General features: G+C 41.5%; 1 protein-coding gene across 1 annotated transcript in view; it reads right to left on the minus strand.

Moving 5' to 3' along the window:
- The window catches only part of foxp4 (forkhead box P4), a 257342-nt gene extending 244210 nt beyond the window's left edge, over positions 1 to 13132 (minus strand). The window contains exon 1 of the mRNA XM_049580580.1: positions 12856 to 13132. The gene's annotated coding sequence lies outside the window, so the exon portion shown is untranslated. The remainder of the gene's footprint in view (positions 1 to 12855) is intronic.
- Positions 13133 to 21044: the final 7912 nt, after the last annotated feature.

Below are 21044 nucleotides of genomic sequence, written 5' to 3' on the forward strand. Positions count from 1 at the left end.
CTGAATCTCATAGGCATCGTGTTAATACTGACCCTGCAGCAAGAATACCTTGCTTGGAGAAGAGAAAGAAAACTTAATAAAGCAACATGAAGACATATTGCGTGGGTGTGTTTTTCATCACCTGGATGAAATATATTTAATTATTGGCATGGAACTATTCAGAAAAATCCCATGGAAAGGCTGTTCCAGATGGCATTAAAGAGGGATGCAGCTCTCTACATTCGACGAGGAGGCAAGCTACAGCTACAGGGAGAGAGCATTCAGAAATATGATGAGCTGATTCTAAACAATACGACTGCCATGAGAGGAACCTTTAAAATACACCATGTTTTGTCTTCACAAGCAGCACAAATTAGTCACATGCTTCTGCAAGCATGCAGAAATGAAGTCATGCCTCTGTTAGCAACCAGTAAAAGTTAACCTGGGAGAAACCATTTGCCACACTGACGCTGCAAGGGGCAGGGCTGAGCTACCAAGGGAACAAGGTAGTCCTCAAGATTTGACTGGCAAGTTTGTGATTGTTGAGCGATGATGAGCTTCCAAATGTGGGCCAGGTCCCTAAGGAAGTGGGAGGGGAAGTCCAGGTTAGCTCCATGCAGCTGTCGGGTGACAAGAACTTAGTCATAAGGCCACAAACTCCAGATGTAATCTTTTGCTATAAGAGAGATGTCCATGCTGGCATCTAAGAACCTGAGCCAGCAAGCTCACGCTACTCCAAGTTGAACAACCAAGACTGGGCAAAGTTCAGAAATGTCTGGGGCTGAAAAATGCTCGCAGTCGACCCCTCATTCAAAATACCGAACATGATGATTTTCAAATTGAATGATATCTTTGTTCATGACAAGGCCGCAAATGTGTGCATCCACTATACATGATGACATGATTTATGATATATGGTTTTGCTTAAATGATTCAGATTCGACCACTTCTACTGACAAGTTAATGCATATTAATGCTTATGTTTAAAGGAATGTTTTAAAAATATCTATTAAATGTTTGCTAAAAACAAAGCCAATGTGTTCTGCACTCATGATTTATTTTATTTTAAAAAGTTTATAAGATGTTATTTTTAAAAAAAAACAAAACAAAGGTAATGTGTGATGCAGTTATATTTAATTCGATTTTTATTTTAAAAAGTCTAAATTTAAAAAAATAAACGAAGAACAAAAACAAAGGTAATACGTGCAGTGCTTGTTTGTTGAGATTTTTATTGTAAAAGATTATGTTATGTTATGAAAATGTGATGAAACTGTATTCAAATCTGTATTAAATCTATGTTTTTGTATTTTAAAAAAATGTTTATCGGCCTCTGAACAATTTTTTTTAATGATATGAGATGTTTATGTCTGATAAAAGTAATACTTGTATTAAATTAAAAATATAGTATCTAGTTTCTGTGGCTGACATATTAATCACAGATACAGTATGCTTAAGTGCATGGTAGTTTTTAAAGGAGCAATAAGCGAAATTCATCATTTCTAGATTGAAGGAATTAAAAAATTGCTATGTGAAGAACTAGAGGTGTAATTTCATCTGGAGTATAGCATGACCTCACACACCCTCTCTCTGTGTTGATCTCAAGCCCATTGTTTACAAGCCGGTCCGGCTGCACGTTCACATGTACGTACGTTCATGTGAATGAACGTTTTAATTAGTGTTACAGTAACGTTAGGCACATGTCGCTATGTCGATTCAATTAAATTTAATGTTACAGTCATAGCATGGGTTAATGTCCGGAACTTGAGTCATTAGCGGCTCGGTCCCAGCAATAGGTCAGGCGTTACGGTTGTGTTAGGTGAGTAGCCCGGCAGCCCAGCTAACATTTGCAATTAGCATTGTAAAATGTAGCCCGGCGGGCAGCCTGGCGGCTGTGTTTAGCTATTCCCCTGCCTACTTCAATGATGATGGTACCTGTAATAAATGTAATATATGTGCTGAGATGGAGGCGAGGCTCAGTCACTAGAGGAGCTGGTAGAAGAGCTCCATAGCTGTAAGTTACTCCATTAGCCATAGTAGCTCTAGTGCTAACTCTGGGAGCTAACGCTAACATTCCTCTCTTCTCGGGCTCACGGAGAAGAGTTGGAACGTTAGCATGGCAGCCGACTAGTGCTAACGCTAACGTCCCCACACTTCTCAGTTCCAACTCACTGAGTCTGGCGGAGAAGCGTGGGGACGTTAGCACTAATGGGCTGCTATGCTAACGTTCCAGCTCTTCTCCGTGAGACCGTGACCCCGGCTCCCGGCTCAGTTGGAGTTGGAGCGTTAGCGTGGCAGCCAAGTAACTTAGTGCTAAGGCTAACAGGAAAGCAGGGAAATAGCTAAACACAGCAGAGACTGAGAGTGAGTGAAAGACATTGCTAACTTCTAAACTAAGCCAAACTAAGTTGGCTGTTTAGGTTTTATTTCCTCGCCCCTGTGGCGAGTGAATCTGCCTGCAGTGAAAGCGAAGGCTAACCGGTGCTTCCTCCTCAGGCTCCACTTCACTCAGCTGCTAACACAGCCAGTTAGCCTCCGCTAGCGCTCTCCGTTTGTATCCAACCGGAGCACCGAGCCCTGGTTTGTTATTCAGGTTAATGTGGGAAGAAGCAGCGGGTATATCGGGCAGCTGAGTGAAGCTGAGTGAAGCTGAGTGAAACGGAGCCTGCGGGCCATGGCCAATTCATCTAGATGAAAAAAAAAGTATGTGTACACAACATTCCAAATATTTGAACAACTGCAAAAGATATGCTCATTTTTTATATTTTAAATTTTATACATGTTCAGGCCAATCCAAGAAAAAGACAAAAGCAATGAAACATTTTTCTTTTCTTCCAAAAAGGGCAACGCAAAAAGACTTTACAGTAAGTCTACTCAGCAGCAAAGATGTCATTGACAGCAAATTATAGGAGCTCTTGAGTGCCTTCAGACCAAACCCAAAGCCTCATGTTACTTGTGCAACTATGGCCACCGGAGTGGGTTTTTTTTTTTTTTTTTTGGAGTATTTAATAACTTGCAAATATTCACTTTGATCAGCTGTGCTAACACTTGTGCTAACTAACTAGGGGAGGTAACATTTATCTTTTGTTACGAAGCTCTAGTGAAAGTTCAGTCAGAAGGACGATACTTTTCATGCTCAGGCTGTAAGATTTCTGTCTCACCCTGTCATTCACTCCTTGCATGCATGCTCACTCACTATCTCTACCTGTGTATTTTTCAGTTGATTCACAATCAGCCAACAGTACAGCAACACATCTTCTCTGTCAGCCTATCATCTTACAGCTCCTCATTTTAAATTTGGTTCTTTCTCTGCTGTAATTCTTTCTTGCTGCAGTTGTGCGCGCCCCCCACCTCCCCATCACCACCTGGTCTTTACAGATTCATCAGCCTCATGCGCCTCAGCATCCTCAGAGTCATCATCCACCACCACCACCAGTGTCTTGCTGCTGCTCTCATGTCCCTCGATCACAACATATCTCCCTCTGGTTTCCAAGCGCCAAAGACTTCTGTTAAATCTTAATCAGCACAAATCATCTGTTAATCTGTACACTTAGATTCTGTCTTAAATATAATCCTGTCTGAAGAGGTTTAAGTATAAAAAAAAAAAAGAAAATTCAAAAAGTAATTTTGTACACATTTTTTTCATAACTTTCATGTACACTTGTACTGTTTATCTTACTTACATGCATATTTGCTTTTGTAGATATACTTATTCCAATGACCAAGTTCTTAACAAACATTTGTTCTATGTTTGTTGGTATTTTGGGAAACACAAAAATCAGGTTCTCCAACTTTTGAAAAGACTCATGTTCTGCCAATGAAATCACAGCCCTTTCTACAGAACTGCAGCACTCTCAGCTTCTAGCAGCTGTTTCATTTTATTTCTGTGTGAAATACCCACTGGTAGCAACAAACACAACATGTGAATGGTGGGTCAGGGCATCTGTCCACTAGAGAGGAGATCTGGAGGAGATAATATTAACCTCGGCCTCTCTGCTCTCTAGGTGGGTCAGTAACTGACTGCAGTCAGGCTGTTCGCTTCATACTGAGGCCAGCCGCAGGTTAAGAGCCTGCCCAGAACAACAGCAAATTTGTAACTGTGCTACAAATATGAATTTGACAATGACTAAACTTAGGAGACAAGGTAATTGTTTTATTGAGTAGTATCATCACTATCCAGTGAAATTCAGGTCTCTCCAAGTATGGTGATTCTTGTGTTTTCAATAAACTTGAGGGATTACATGCTCTATTGTGTCATCAGAAATTTCCCTTCCACTAAGGCTCACAGAAATCCTTTCAAAACACAATGGATTATCACAAAAAATGCCTTATTAAGTTTGAAACAAGCCTGTTTTCTTAGCTCCTTAAAAGTTGATGTGTGATATATGGGGTTTCCTAATGTGGTAAGACCATCCTGATGATGTGAGCTCAACATTCTGTTTTCGCTCTCTGTAACAGTCTGGACTCGGTGCCTAGGGTTGCCACCCGTTTTGTATAATATCAGATTGTCCCATAACTAAATACTTGTATTAAATTAAAAATATAACTAAATATATAACTAAAATGTTCTGTCCCTTGCTGAATCAATAGGGGGCACAATTTATCCCGTATGTTCTGTGCGCACCCTGCTCTACTGCATAAACTGCGTTTTTACATGCTTGGAAAGACATGAGAAATATTAAACCAGAAGAGTTCACGAGACATAGAAGAGAAATATGAATTCAAAATTTGAGGAGGAGAATGTCAGGGAATGACAGGTCTGTCACTTAGCGTCATTGTTGCCATGGTTATGGAGATGGTCAGGACCACCGTGACTGACTGACTGCTTGATAAAGCTACATGAAGTTCCCTTTATGCTTGAGCTTATAGATTTATAAAGCCTCACTTGTGCTTATATTGATATTTGTGCCCACTCCACCACTCATTAGACCTGTCGATTAAATTTCACACCAACAGGGCCTCTATCACTGAGGTGTCCTTCTTTTGCAACAGTAATTTGCAAAGTGTGGTCAACACGCACTACAGATCCACTGCAATCGACAGTTTAATTTGGACAGAACACGTGACCATCAGAGTCTCTGGAAATACTCTCTAGAAATTTTAATGACGATTTGTAAATGATGCATCATGCAAGTATGTATGTTTAGTGGTGTTTTTTATGATAAAGGACTACTTGTATGAACTGTGAGCTACTTGAGTGTTTCTGTAATTCTGTAATTAATCATATGAAGATAAAGTGTTCAGCACCGCATGGTATTTATTTTCTTAAGAGAGACATTTGATTCAATAGTTTCGATTCAGCTGAAAGAATGTTTCCTTCTGCAGTCACCCAATCCACGTCCCAAGGGCATGTTGTCAATTTAGGCTTGACAGTAATAGATATCAAAGGGTGGTGGGTGTCTTTTATGCATTTCTCCAAGTTAAGTTGCCATTCTTGGAATTTAGCTTGGAGTATAAAGGTGTATCTCTGCACATAAGCTGTTTCGAAACAAATGTAATTTGAATAGATGGTTTGCTGAAAGACATCACTGCAGAGTCAACACTTAAACACAGGTGCACACTAGGAATCAGTCTCACACACACGCACACACACACAAGTCCCATTGCTCGAGCTGTAATCAGTGTGTTTATATTGAGTGTCAAGGAACCTGGGTTGCTGTGACAAAAAGCACTGGGTGAAATGAGGAATGCCAAGACAATGCACTAAATGGCGTAGACCTCATCATCCGTCTCTAAAAAACTACGCGCACATGCAGTTGTCCGCCGCCGGCCGCTGACGAGGACTGATAGAGTGAACGGAGACGGGGACAGAGGAGTCAAACAAAGGAGTGAAATATGAAGACAGGAGGAAACAGAGAGCCAAAATAAGAGAGGAGGAAGCAGAGGGATGGAGCACAGGATGAAGCTGACAGATATTAAAACAGCCAGGACACACCGAGAGAGCTTTCCCTTCCTGAGAGCTAATATACAGAGATTAGTGGGGGTGGGGGAGAGGGAGACGGAGAGAGAATGCCTTTCTTAAACTTGAAAAAAAAAAAAAATTAAAAGTGCACCAAAAAAAGGGAAAAACTACTTTAAACCTTAAACCTGCCTTATCAGCCAAGCCTTCCTTCTTCTCTCTTTCAAATTTTCAAAACCAATTTCTAATTCTGATATTAAAAACTTCTCCTGCCGTTTAAAGTGGCAATCAACAGAGAAGGCATATGATTTACTCACTGTTAATACATTTTAGGATGATACTGCTGCTATAAAAATAGGCAAAAATATAAATCACTGCACGGCTATTGCAGTAAAATCCCTTTTGAAGCTGCTGTGAAAATAAGGCCTCTTTCACCCTACCTCCAGCCAACAAATAAAGGTGTAATTGATGTGCAGTGCGTTGCCAGTTAGAGGTTGTTTTATGTCTCGGCGGGACGGTCATGGCAGTGGAATCTCACTGACTATTTCTCGCCAGTTGTGTAAGCCTCGCGGGGGACTGGAGGTAAATTTGAGACAAGCTGAAAATGTATCTTTTTTCCACTGTCTAGCTCACTGCACACTGTCACACACACACACACACACACACACACACACACACACACTCAAGCAAGCGCAAGCCCCAAAAACACATACGCAACCCCAGCCTCCTCCACTATGTGTGGGTGGGGGGGAAGGAAGGTGGGGGAAACTAATATTTCTCTTGAGAGAGATTGATGTGATCTGTTCAGCACTTCATTGTTTGAGGACGATTTGAGCGAACAGCCTGTTCTCAGCAGACCTGGCCATCTGCGTGCGTGTGTGTGTGTGTGTGTGTGTGTGTGTGTGTGTGTGTGTGCGCGCGCGTGTGTGTGTGTGTGCGCACACCCGAGTGTCTGTGTGAGTCAACAGCAGACCATGAGCATTAAGGAAAGAAATTGCTCTATTATTTTAGCGACTGCAACAAATCAGTTGGTTCACCTTTGTCCCTCTCAATTGTTGAAGCGAACATGGACAAACTCAGCCGGCACACGCGGGACTGGCTGCTTGTTCGTGCACTGCATAAGCCCAGTCGAGTGAATAGACCCTTTCACATCCAAAGATAAAGGGATGAAGGGTAATAAAATGTGTATACTTTATTCGCTAATACACTTGAGCTGTCCTTTCATGCGATTCACCCGAGCCGTCTCGGAGGGAAACAGCAACACGCTCACACTCACAATGTATTATCAGACTGATGGCCTAAATGCGACAGAAAAACTCTGAGTGTTGCTTGAAATGTTTACCTGGAGTGCTGCCATTATGTAATCATAACAGACATCCTGTGTCTAATCAGAATTGGCCACTCGGCCAAGCAGTGGTTTGAGAATATCATCATCGCAGCAGAGCATGCTATGAAGTTTTCCTGCTAAAATCTGTCCTGATCCTGGCTCTGTGACGCTGCTGAAAATGCTTTTTTCTGCAATGTAAAACAGCAGCTAAAAACAAATTAGTAAAATGCCACAATGTCTCTAGATCGGGTCCACTAATGGTATAGTAAGTGCATAAAAAGTAGCGCTTTGAATTATGATAATTACTGAACATATAATTCGTGAACCTCAGGGTGCTGCTGTGAATCAGACTGCAATGCTTTACTGCAAGGCTAACACTTGTGGATTAAATATAGTGCCACAACAGTCAGGTCAGGACTCTGTGGATGAGAGAAGTCTTTAAAGTGAATAGAGAGCAAAACGTATAAAACTGACAAAACAGTTAGCCTGCAATGTTCAGTTCAGCAGCGAGTGACACAGAAAGTGAAGCTACACTGTGGTGGACAATGCAACAGTGTTTGCAGGTACTGATCTCTGGACGTAAATCAGGAATGGGTTAATACGCTGAGCTCTCCCGGCAACTGCAAAAGGAAGAGAAACCTAAAGAGGTCTTCAAGGGCCAGCAGGCTCCATCTGCAAGTTCAGCTCTTAATTTCTGACAGAAAACCGTGAAACATGCAGGCTAGCCACCTCTCCCCTGTGTCACTGAGGTGGCATTGTTCAAAAATGAAAGCAGCTTGATGAAAACTTATCATGGCAAAAGAGGAGAGGAGAGGAGAGGGAGGGAGCACACGTCCGTGGTGGTGTGGCATACCTGCCTGTAAAGAGAGATCATAGCTGGTCATGCCAGGGAGCAGTCATACCAGCACCCACCTCTATGAATGCCCCCTTTCCAGCATCTTATTCACTTCATGTGAAAACTTGCCAGTGAAAAGTTGAACATGAATTTATCTTTTCCAGTGACAATGCCATTTAGTCTCAAGCTACGAATCTGCAGATCAGACTTCATGATTAATATTCTTACAGAATACTAAAAAAATGCACTAGGAGAGTACAGATTCCTTCACGTGTGTCTGGGTATGTGGGTGGGGAACATGGGGAGTGCAGGGCAGGCTGTGTGTCCAGTGACAGTATGCATGACAGTAGAGAAATGAAGACAATATGTAGTTTGCATTATCAAGGTGTAACCAGAGTAGACAGACTAAGTGGGGACAAACGTTGGATGTCCAATGTCCAATAAAGCCCCTTCCTATTCCCTCTCTCCTCCCACACAAAAGAGAGTTGAATCTCACTCAACTTTAATGGATCATAATAACATATCGGGTGTGGGATTAATCTACAGATGCTTTGGCTCAAAATGAGACCAAACTTTTCTATGGATGTCAGTTTTTTAACCATGACATGGTCAAAAAGTGGCCTGCAACAGACAAGGCTTGTTTTTAGCCTAGTCGATTGCAGGAAATCTCTTTTGCTGTATCATGTGGTTGATCACTTCAGGCCCCTATCAGCTGGTTAAGAGGAGCGAGGAGTCAGCAGTCAATGACGGTATAAATCAGAGCAGTCAATGAAAATGTTTTGGGTTTTTTTGAAAATTGTGAATAATCGCAACCTAGGGTTGCAGCTGCACACTACTTTCAATCTATACTGTAACATAACAATAGATGGTTATTATACCATGTACATTTGCTCATCAAAGATATTGGGGAAAAAATGCAACTAAACGGAGAATGTCACCTTTATTCTAGTTACTTTCAAAGGGCAGACGTTTTACACATGAATCCATTTAAAAAATGGTTTCAAGTTACAATGGTAGTAATAAAACATTTTTTCAACTAAAAGTAACCCTTCCGTTTTCCTTCAAGGGTCATTAATAATGATAATAATTCTATAATACCATGATACCGTGAAACCGCAATATTTTCTAAGACAATTATCATACTGTTAAAATCTCTACTGCTGCAACCCTACCACAACCACAAGCCATCATCAACCACACATTCATAAATGTGCCAAGAAAATATTAGGCTGATGGGTCCAGTAGTTTGTGAGACTAGCTGCAGACAAATACAGACCTGCACACACATGACCAAATGCAAGACACTCTCCAGGTTTACACCTGGTCTATGTAGACCTGGTAGTAACATACATATTGGTGATCCGAACAAAAGTGGAAAGTCGAGACACGTCGCTGTTAAGAACTGTATCTCTCATGTATCTCCAGCTGACCATTTGTGTTCAGATTTCATTACTGCCCCACGCACAGTTATTATGTCCACACTTTTGCTAGCTACTGTAACTGTAGCGTGCTTGCTAGTCACATTAGTGGTTGTGTCGGTACAGCTGGAGATATCTCTCTCAGCAGAATTCAACATGTCTCCTTCTATAGGGCAAAATGGGGGATGGTCATGCAACAATTTGTCTAACACGACATTAAATGGTAAAGTTATAAAGCTTTTAGCACATCGCCTTAACAACCACCATGTCCTGCACTGATAACGTAGTCCTTGTCGGGCACGCATCAGGAAACATTAGTGTTTGCGCTACAAGGTTGCAAGTTGTCTGAGTGGTCAAATCACAATGCGTCCTGTTGGTTATTTAGAATTTTATATAGTGCTGTCCACTTGTGACTGGATCACCCACATGTAAATAATAATCAGGCTCTCAATGACTAAATTATGGCATTGCATCAACACTGTGGCAGCAGACTACAAAATGCAGCACAAAAGCCCAGCAGCCTGGTTTACAGTTACGAAACCTTATTTAAAAATCACATGATGAATACTTTTATCTTATACTATGAAAATACTGCTTGTAGCTTATTTGCTGTATCACTCGACAGCTTGGCTAAATCCTTCAAAGACATCACATCTGTTTGGCTGTGAATAAAGTTAGATGGACTGAATTCAAATGAGACAGATGTTCAGGCAGAGTCAAGCATGAGTCTGGCTTTGGCATTCAAGAGTGTTTAGATGTTCAAAGATAAGTGAAGATAAAATGTGAGGCCATGCTATGCAAGCTGCATAATCCACTGACAGATTGGATGCAACTGCGTGATGTTTAATTAGATATATTTTATGATAGCACCTTCTAGCACCTTTGTCTGTTGATTTTATGTGTCAAAGAGATATCAGAAATTCCTCCAAAGGAATGAAAGCAGAAATGCAAGATGCAAATCAAACTATGATAACACACAAACTTTATAGAAAACAATACATACAGTAGGTAAGAGGTAGTGACCTCAACCAAACATTCCCAGGATAAAAATGAAAACTGCTTTGCATAGAGGATGCATTTAGTTTGTTTCTTTTGTTTTGCCCCCTTTCATTTCTTCTCTTCGTGTAACAAAGGGATGTCTTTATCTTTGTCTTTTATTTTATCACTTCTCATTGTGTGTGATCACAGCGGCACAGCAATGAAATCTGCTGCTGCAGTGCATTAGGAACAAAAACCTGCTCGTTCTCAGTTCTCTGTGGAACAACAAGCACTGGATGGGACAACAACATATCAGAGCTTTGTTAATTAACAACAAAGAATACAAGAGAGCATTGCGGCTATTACAAATCAGTAAGCAAGGCGTGTGAAGTGAATAAAAAAGTCGTCTTCAAGGTGGTATGCAAAGAAAAGCAGCTGGCAAGTCAAAGCTGCTGGAATGTATTTGTGACCAGTCAGATTGGATTTGTACCGCGCTGGGTCAGATTCTGGCAAACAGCAGCACCAGCTTTTCCTACGCTACTCAAGATATTTCTCTGTGAGGAGAAGTAGATCTTGATTAACTGTTTTCTATCTCTGTTTTGACATTAAGACAAGGGGTTGGTGATTTTTTTTTTTTTTTTTTTTTAAATATGCCTGTTGTCAAATACCATTTATAAATCAACAATTTGTGTTTTAACTGCCTAACAGCTTATGAATACTAGTGTTTAAATAAAAATACCTGGTAATGCTGTTTTGATAGTCCAATCCAAATAAAATGCATTATTCTGTCATTATCATTTCACTCTCTGCTTAACATCCTGAGTGCAAATTGCGACAGAAATGTCATTTATCTGCACTAAATAGAACTGACATCAGATTTGTTAGCACTTTGAAAGAATTCTAAAATGTGATGTGTCACTTTCCGTCAATGCCTTCACGAAATGTGCTTACAATGCCTCATAATGCCTCATGAGCAGCACTTCAGGCGAAGTGTTGGTACTTTGTTCTTCTCTCAGACACGTCACGATAATGAGAAGCGTCAGGTTCCATCAAGCAGAAGAGGACAGGTCCACATTACAGATGCATACATCACTGCTCTCATTTCAATGTAATAACACCTGTCGGGCCTGATGAGGGGGGAGCCATGATGGCTTAGTCTGAGAGCAACAGACACACACTCACACACATACCTACATGGTCACAGACATGTGTATACACACACACACAAAATAATCAAATCAACAAAACACATGTTAAAAGCATTAGGGGCCAATGAATAGCAAACCTACATTTTCTGTTTAAGCGGTATTCCGGTACACACGTACACACACGCGCACGCGCACACACACACACACACACCAGGTTTGAGAAAATGAGTGTTATCCATCTCCATTATGCTGCTGTGTGGTATGTAGTGTTGTTCAGTCTGTGAAGACACTGATATTCAGTATGTGCAGCTTCTTCTACATCAGGAGTAAACTTACTCTCTGATGTCACATGTCCTCCTTCATCCTGCAACAACCACCAGTTTATTAGACACAGCCAGGTCAAACTAGTGCAGGCTATTGCATGAAGAAACATTCATGAAGGTTATAATCTTCTGTTTTTAATGTTAAAGTGAGGTGTTGGTTCAACATTTTGGCCACTTGGAGGCTATAGTTTGTGGTGCTCTTTAATTGTATTGCATTATACTGAGAGGTCAACACCTCTCTATAACAGGTCCAAACAAAAAACTCAAGATTATGACCTCCATGAAGGGAGGATTTACTGCATGACTGTTATATTGCACTTGTTTTATCTAGGTGTACATAATAAACTAAATAACAACAGAAACAAATGCACATAGAAGCATGACTTACACACTGTTTTCTGTGTATTCTCTTACCACAAAGCCACAAGATACAGGTACAGGAACAGATACATATCAGTAGGCTTTAAAAGTCTGAACAGTAAAAACAATCATCAAGGCTTACATCACTTGCATGTGTCAAATACATGACTTACACACTTTTATCCATATTGATATCATAGAAGAATTATCCCACAAGGCCTACGGTGTAGTTACTGTAAGCACACTGCTCAATACAGCCTACAGCACAGCTAAAAAACATACAAGACAGAGGAAACTCTCACAAGCCTCAGTACAGACTCATTAACAGATCACACACCATCAACGGGTGACTCAACAGCCTATAAATGCAGCAGCACTGGGCCCTGTGGACAGCCCTGCAGACTGTCTGTCTGTGTTGACAACATACTGTAAGACAACAGCTTCAGTGTCAAGGCAAACAATCTACAGTAGGCTACATAATGTCCTCTGGGTACTTCCTAAGGAAAAACACACAGGAAATCACCGAGAGGCATTTAAACTGTGAGCTAAAGACAAACAGAGACAGACAGACAGAGAGGGTGTTTGACTCACGTTATCTGACGTCGAAGTCATTTGTCTCTTCTTTCATGGAGATGAAGTGTCCATAATGTCCCACTGCACGTGTAGCCCTGTTGGACAATTTGTCTGTTGACAGCAGCCCCTCGCTGCTAGCTAACACTAAAGCTAATATCATTACAAACACTGTAAAGTTATTAACTTGGTTAAGAGGCCACAGGCTTCACTTCGGACTCTTCTCCAACGACGTGTCTTCTCACAGTGACATGACGGTGAACGTATTCATTTTTCACTGTGACTGAAACTACTTTTAATTCAAAGGATGCCACTTCACCTTTCTGCCCTCCACGCTCAAACTACACTATCATGTCTAACATCTGACCTGACATGAAAACACAGGGGGCGCTGTTTCACTCTTCTGACGAAACCGTAGACTCGAGGAAACTGTGTATATAGATAGATAGATAGATAGATAGATAGATAGATTACCTTATTTTGAACCAAAAATAAAAAAAAACATAAAAACAAACAAATAATACAGTGCCCAAAAAGGAGTGGGTAGAAGTAAAACTAACATTTCATCTTTTAACACATCTAGACACTGTTCTGCTGCATGGTGTAGCCATATGACAAGAATTACCTTGTCTCCATCTGACTACAAGGCAGTGTCATAAAACCATTTATTTCCATTTAGTTGTGAAAGGAGGGACTCTACATTGACATGACAAGTAACTGATCACATCACATGAACAGGGTATCCTCTTTGCATTTCCATTCTCCCATGGACTTGTCATATTGAGAGGGTAATGGCAGTGGTTCTCAAATGGTATGCTGCGGCACACTGGTAACCTCACATTATTATTGCACTATTCAACTGGGCCTGTACAAAAAGTTATGAATGAATTTGTAATTGACTGTATCAGTATGTTGCGTGCACCCATCTCCTAATAAAAAGGCAAACTCTACCTGAAAAATGTAATGTAATTTCATATGATTTAAAAAAAACCTTCAAGGGGGAATGCATGTGTCGCTGCATGAGGGAATTACAGGTGTGTGACACATCACATTATCTTGCATTATTTCCCATTTGAATGGATGTGTTACTGGTGCTTTGACGGCCTGAAACTGCCCTACGAGAGCAGTGAGAGTGAATCAAAACAACAAATTTAAAGGACTTTCTGGCTTCCGGTTCATCTTTCTTTGCTGCTGATAAAAGAGTCTCCAGTCTTGCAGCCACTAGAGGGCTTTGTCACTTGAATGCAGATGCACAGTGTGTCGTTTATCGTGTCCAACTCAAAGGTCCACCTCCCAGTTTTTCTCAACTTCTCATGATTTTAATCAGCAAATGGAGTCAGCTCAGGTGTCATCACATGACCCAAGTGCTGACCTTTGGTAATGTGATAAAAAAGAGGTCAAAGGGCACGTCACACATGCATGAAATTAACACGGGGGAATATTTGCTATCCATTTGCTTCCATTTAGTGTGAGCGAAAGGGCGAATGAAACATTTGCTTTCAGTGGCAACACAAACTCACGGCTTTGCATCACATTCATTTCAACATTGGTGCACTCTGACTGGCGATGTTGCACCCTTAACCTATAGCAAAGAAGGATGTGTGGCTGACCCACTTGATTGTCATTGGCTGTACTTTTCCAGCTGAGCCAAAATGGAGGAGACAGTGATATTTGCCACGTCTAACCAACTGATATTGTATAATAATGGCCATGAAAAACACAAAGCGCAGAGCGACGTGGCTGCCAGTGAAACGCTAAAGCTGCAATTTGTTCAACGTAATTTCAAACTGTTAACATCAAAACATGACAACAGGAAAACCATCTGTTTAAGCTGGAACACTTGGTCACAGTTACGTTTCAAAGTGCAACGTAACGGACTGAAAAACATTGTAAAAGGCAAATAAAAGTCGGTCCAGTCACCACTACTTATCCAATGAGTAATACTTTGGTTTGCCCTTCAATGTGTTTCCAACACTGGAAATGAAGCTTAATGTCTCTGTTTTTTTCACAAACAATGAAATGTGGTGAAATAAGACTCCAACAAATTAATGGCAAGTTTAATAATGTGCTCACATTTCCAGTGGCAGCGGCTGTCTCCGCCATGTGTTTAAAAAATCATCAAAGTCAAAATCAATGGAACAAACTCCTACAAGAAATATAACACATATACTTCATTATTAAGAGATCAGATCTTGCTGTGGTGAGTTGAAGCGAGGTAAATGGAATAAAACAGAGTTGCTTTGCTAATGGACTTCGTACTGAGGCACGTTGGTTCATATCAGTCAGTCACTGCTTGCTGCTGTGACAGGTTTTAAGCTTTTAACCAGGCTGTACACACCAGGAAATAAAACCCCCTCCAGAAACATCAGAAACCAGTAAAAATGTGCGCAGTACTCTTTAGCAGAGTAGTGATACGTGCACACAAGCGCGCACACACAAACTCATACACACAGCAGAAGCAGTAGAACAAGGCATTACCATAAATTCATTAGAGTGGTTGGGCAGTATTTATAAACACGTAGAGATGTTGTTTACAGTGTCTGACTGGATGGATTACACTTCTACACAGACAAGTGAAGGAAACACTCCCGATATACACACTGTTTACACTGGGAGAGAGAGACAGGAGAGAGAGAGAGAGAGAGAGAGAGAGAGAGAGAGAGAGAGGAGTTTGAGTGCATCGCCTCGCAAGGTCCCTGAGTGGCATGTTTTACAGAGCGAAATAAACATCCAATAAAATAAACACCACTCGGCTGTGCTCGGTTGAGCTCTCCTGCCATGTTCTGCACCGGGACAGCACAGAGAGACTTCTGTGTGTGTCTGCCAAGGCTACATGTGGGCACGTGGACATGTGTGTCCACAGGTGTATGAGGAGAGGAGAGGACAGGAGAGGACAGAAGAGGAGAGGAGAAATTAGTCCTGTCTTTAACCCATTTTTGCAGTACACTTACTCTCTTTCTTGCAAAGAGTTATATGAGAAGATTGATATCGCTCTCATATTTAAACTGGAATGAAGCTCTCACCATCTGCTAGTTAGCTTAGCTTAGCATAAATACTGGAATCAGGGGCAATCGTAGAGCTCATCATCATCTGACACTATAGTTCTGATGATGATGAGCCTCTTGAGAAAACAGCCAGCATTTTGGGGATTGTGGGGTAACCAACAGGTATCCAGGACAACACTTCCTGTTTCACATGATGAGCATTTTGGCTAATCTCTTTAAACAGATATCTGCATATGAATAAGAGAACTTTTAAAGAAAAGATAATAAAAAGCGAAATCTTTGTCAGATGATAGCGAGTGAGTTCTGAGATTGCATTTTGGCCAATGCGCAAATGTACTCTTCTCACTGCTACTGCAGGAACCACAGCGCTTCCAGTCCCTACATCTTGCACCATTGCCTATAGATTCTACAAACAAGTTCAGCGTAAGTTCAGTCAGGAAGACTTTCTTTGTGCTGCTCATCCATTCACAATTCTCTCCATCCCACTCCCACTGCTTCCTCTAATCAGCTGACTATGGATGTACACTCTTCTAGTTATCCAATCAAACTTTGCCACAATCTCTATCAGCCAATCAGGATGCCACTGCAGAATTTTAAATCTGCTCTCTCCTCTGCCGCTGTCAGCCATCATCTTCGCGCCCTTCTCCACCCTGTTCACCTCCAGCCATCGTGTCCAGAGTCCAGGACAAGCTCAACAAAGGCTCATTCCTCTAGTCATCCAGACGATCAGCACTTCTCATCTTCTCCATATCTCATCTTCATCACCTCTACCACCACCAGCGTCCAGACCCCGGAAGGTTTTCCCTATAGAGTGTGCCAGTAAACCCGGAACTCCGTTAGCACTTTTAGCACTTCCAGTTCTCTCGTCTAAAAGTCAATACGTTTTTTGAATGGGTAAAATTGGTAAAATGCCTCAAATAAGGTCTGTGGTTAACAAAAGCTAAGGTGAGTTTCAGGTTTTGTTCTACGACATAAAACACGTCAGTAAATACCCTGCTTGTGAATTTTGTAGTTTTTACGTGTCGTAAAAAAGGCAGCTGCTAACAAGTTGCTCAATACGACTACAAACCCTGTCGGGGACATTAAAGGTCATCACCCCCGAACAGGCGAGAGTGCTGGCAGTCTGCCATTACAGCTTCTTATTTAGCTTAAACAGTCTGATTTCCCCATTATACAATGTTTTTAAAATAAAGCGGCCGAAATCAGTTGAAAGCTTAGTGGCGGTGACGTCAAGAGTCATGCGACCGTGGAGTAGTCATGTAGTCTGTTAAAGCCTAACGTTAAATTTTTACTTCTGGCGATCGCATTTAAGCTTCAAATGCGATATGAAAGGTGTTCATATGTGAAGATTATCTCGCTGAACAAAACCTGTAAGTATCATAAACTTGTGTTAGCCACAGAGCTTATTTTCTGACATAATCGAAAACGCAATGCAAAAATCACATTCACTTTCTCTTCCGGGAACCAGCGCGATGCTAAACTTCCGGGTTTTGACGTCAGCCCTGGCACACTATTCGACTATGGATTCATCACCCTCCTTAAATCACACCATCTCTACGGGGTCTAATCGCCAAAGACTTTTTCATTCTTATGTGCACATGTTCATAAATTTTCTTTTTACAATAAAAAACGAGTCACTCCTGATTGAAATGCATTTATTTAGATTAAAACAGGTTTAAGAGTAATAAATGATTATAAATCACCTGTTTACATTTTATTCAGTCTCACCCACCTCACTCTCCCGCACATCTCCAGCATCTTATCAGAATATGGTCACTTCTCCAAAAATCCAAGATGGTGATGGCCAAAATGCTGAACTCAAGGCTTCAGAAAGGAAATCCACATACTGCCCATGTGGGTGACATCACGGTAGTTACATCCATTATTTTATACAGTATATGGGTACAACAAGAACTAAGGAAGTTATTGTTACCAAGAAATAGTCCATAATAGGTTCATAACTTATGTATGGATTAAACAAATGAGAAATAAATTGTTGATTAGTGAGTGATCTATAGAGGTACCAGTAGGCACATTTTGTTAGAGCCAAGGTTGTTCCCGTCTGCTTGTGCTCAGCTCAGCTTCATATTTACTGTACAGGCATGAGAGTGGTATTGATGTCTGCAAGAAAGAGAATAAGCCTAATTCCCAAAATGTTGTATCCACTGACTCCATACTAAGACACTATATGCTGGTTTTCCTTTAATTTGTCACCCATTTGTATGTATGCGTGTGAGCGTGTGTGTGTGTGTGTGCGCACCGCAACAAACAGGCACAACTAAACCTTAAAAGGCACTGCTACACTAATAAAAGAAACACAGCATTATTTTGTTTAATTTTTCGTTAATAATCTCCCAGCTGACTTTCCCCTGCTCCAAAAGCTGCTCCATCACACATAATATGATTTAGGATGCACAAAGAATACATCTGTAGTCGAATGAGTCTCATTAATAAAACAAAGACTGGGGAATTAAATCAGATAAACAGGGTCAGAAAGAGAAACAAGCAACAGCATGAATGCAAGTATGTTTAATCATGTTCTTCACGCAGGAGTTGATGTTGGATGGGCTGACAGGTGAGACCTTCACACAAGTTCATATCAGTTAAATGGTATAGAAAATGTTGGGGAGGGGAAAACAAGGCAGGCAGACCGAGTAGAAATATAGAGGAGATATCTAAGAATGATGCATGCAGCAAATATAAAAGCACAGAAAGGCCAGGCTAACACAAGGACACATTACAAAACCTGCAACATGAAAAGAAAAGTGAAGAGAGGCCAAACACTTTACACTCTGTGTGTGTGTGTGTGTGTGTGTGTGTGTGTGTGCGTCTGGTCAGTGACATGACATTGTGCATATTCATTTAAGATGTACCAATACAAAAACACCGTCTTGAAACCACACACACTTAATACACACACACACTCGCAGATTACAGCATCCTTTAGTCTCACAGCACACACACACACCAATACACACTATTTCATAAATTCATTCTCATTTCATGGAGCAAATAAATGGTGATGATGCTTCAGCGGCGGCTATTCAGAGCTTTGATCATGAAATTTGAAACATCTCCACCACAGCATAGTTAGTAATATCACTTCTATTAAATCCTAGTTGGTTTGCATTTGAAAAATCAGACATCACAGGCTGACACTGACCTGAAACACAGGTTCAGAGTTCCACAATTTGTCTGATTTTACAGTGGATATAAAAGTCTAAAGGTTCATTCTGGCTGTCATTGTAGCGGGTAACATAAAAAGCAATTATACTAAATTCTGATTTAGTTTTCATGGCTACCAGCAAAATTAAGGTCAAATCAAAGGTTGAAATGAAACAGACTTCACTGCACCGAGGTTCATTTTTTCAGTAGTGATACTTTACATCAAGGGACAGTGGGACCAAGTGTGCACACATCCAGGCAAAAATGCTAAGGTGCAAGACCTCACTGCAGGGCACATAACAGGTCTGCATGAACTATTCCTTTAAAATAGTTTCAAGGAAAGCTTTCCTAATAATCTGCGTTTTTATTCATTTATAATTATAAACTATTATGACACTGTTTTTTTTTTTATGAGTAACTTGACCAGTTAATCCATTCAAGGTTATATGCAACTTCTTCTATGGTTGATATTTTCCTTTCAAGCCACGGTGTGTTGCCAAACAGCACTCAAATACAGCCGATTTATTTGAATTACTGGTGGTACTAGCCTTGACACAGGGTGTAATAAACCATATGAGTGCAAAGGGAGGCAGAAAAGATCTGCAGAAGAAGTGATAAGGGTGTTGATGGAGCAAAAAAGACAAAGAGATTTGGAGATTTGGAGAAGAGAGGATGAATTTATTACTCTGTGGAGAAGCATATATAGAGGAGACGTGGGGAGGAGGAGGAGGGGGGATGGAGGAGAGGGAAATCAGACAGGTTGGACTATGAGAGCACACACAGACGCACTCTGTTTAATGTCTCGCTGACATTTCTGCTCTCCATCTCCTCCCCGCCGACCCTCTCTCGCTGGAGATGTATGGGCAGAGGGGAAAAGCCAGGGGAGAGAGAGCCGAGAAAGAGCACAGGCGAGAGTCTCGGGGAGGAGACGCGGTGCTCTGCCTGTACTTCACTCAAGGTCACAAGTCCCAGACAAAGTCAAGGGTCAGGGTTCATGGGAGGGCCAGCCAATCAGAGGGTGTGCAAGTCTGGGAGAGATCAGGTTGCACTGCCAAGGAGTCTTCCTGACGCTGCTGCTCTGCCCCGGTGCAGTCTTTTTGCCTCTGCGTCCTCCCCTTTGACCATCTTTTTGTCTTTTTGATAATGCTGTCTCACTTTTCTACACACACACAGCTCTTTCATCCTGTATTGCCCTCGTTAAGAGGCTGTAGGTGCGTCACAATGTGGGAAAACTGAGCAGCGCTCTCGGAGTTTCTGCAGGGCAGTTTAGAGGCTACCTAATAGTTCACTCCCTGAGTCCTTGAGTAAATTCCTTCTGGATTCCGTCACTCCATTAACCCGTGCAGTCAGGGCTGCGTGTATGTGTGTGTGTGTGTGTGTGTGTGTGTGTGTGTGTGTGTGTGTGTGTGTGTGTGTGTGTGTGTGTACGTGCATCATTGAGGCTTTCGTTCACTGTCACTGCTCTGTGTCTGGTGCTTATTTCATCGCTCTAAACCAAACCATGTGTGTGTTCAATGGCTGGAATGTTCTCCACAAACACACACACACACACACACACACACTGCTGTCTCCACACCTCCCATCCATTGACCCAGCCCTAAATGGTGGCGTCCATATCAACAGATGAAAGATGTTAGCTACCAGCTTTCCTTGCTGACCTTCATACTTATACATTAGCTCAGTCAGCTACTTAGCACTCTGCACTGTAGTAGGTAGAAAGCTGGTGTTCAACTGGGCCCAGTCTAGAGATGTCAGCAGTTAACTATTAACCAGTAAACTGATAACTGGTTAACCGCCAAGAATAATTTTGACTGCTTACACATGTTGGCCCATAGGGCTATTTGCTGCTCTTCAGTTTACTACAATGTGCATCGCCTGGGCAAAGATGTATACCAGGCCTAAGACCAGATCCCAAAATGGTGCCTATTCACTTCAGTAGAGTTGCTCACCTGGCGCATACACCAAAAAAAAGTTTCTCGCTTCTGGGAGTATTTCCTGGGTATGTGGCCTAGGATATCCTGCTGGCCATGCCTGCCAGTT

This window comes from Epinephelus fuscoguttatus, linkage group LG1, assembly GCF_011397635.1.
Source record: "Epinephelus fuscoguttatus linkage group LG1, E.fuscoguttatus.final_Chr_v1".
Taxonomy (NCBI): Eukaryota; Metazoa; Chordata; class Actinopteri; order Perciformes; family Serranidae; genus Epinephelus; species Epinephelus fuscoguttatus.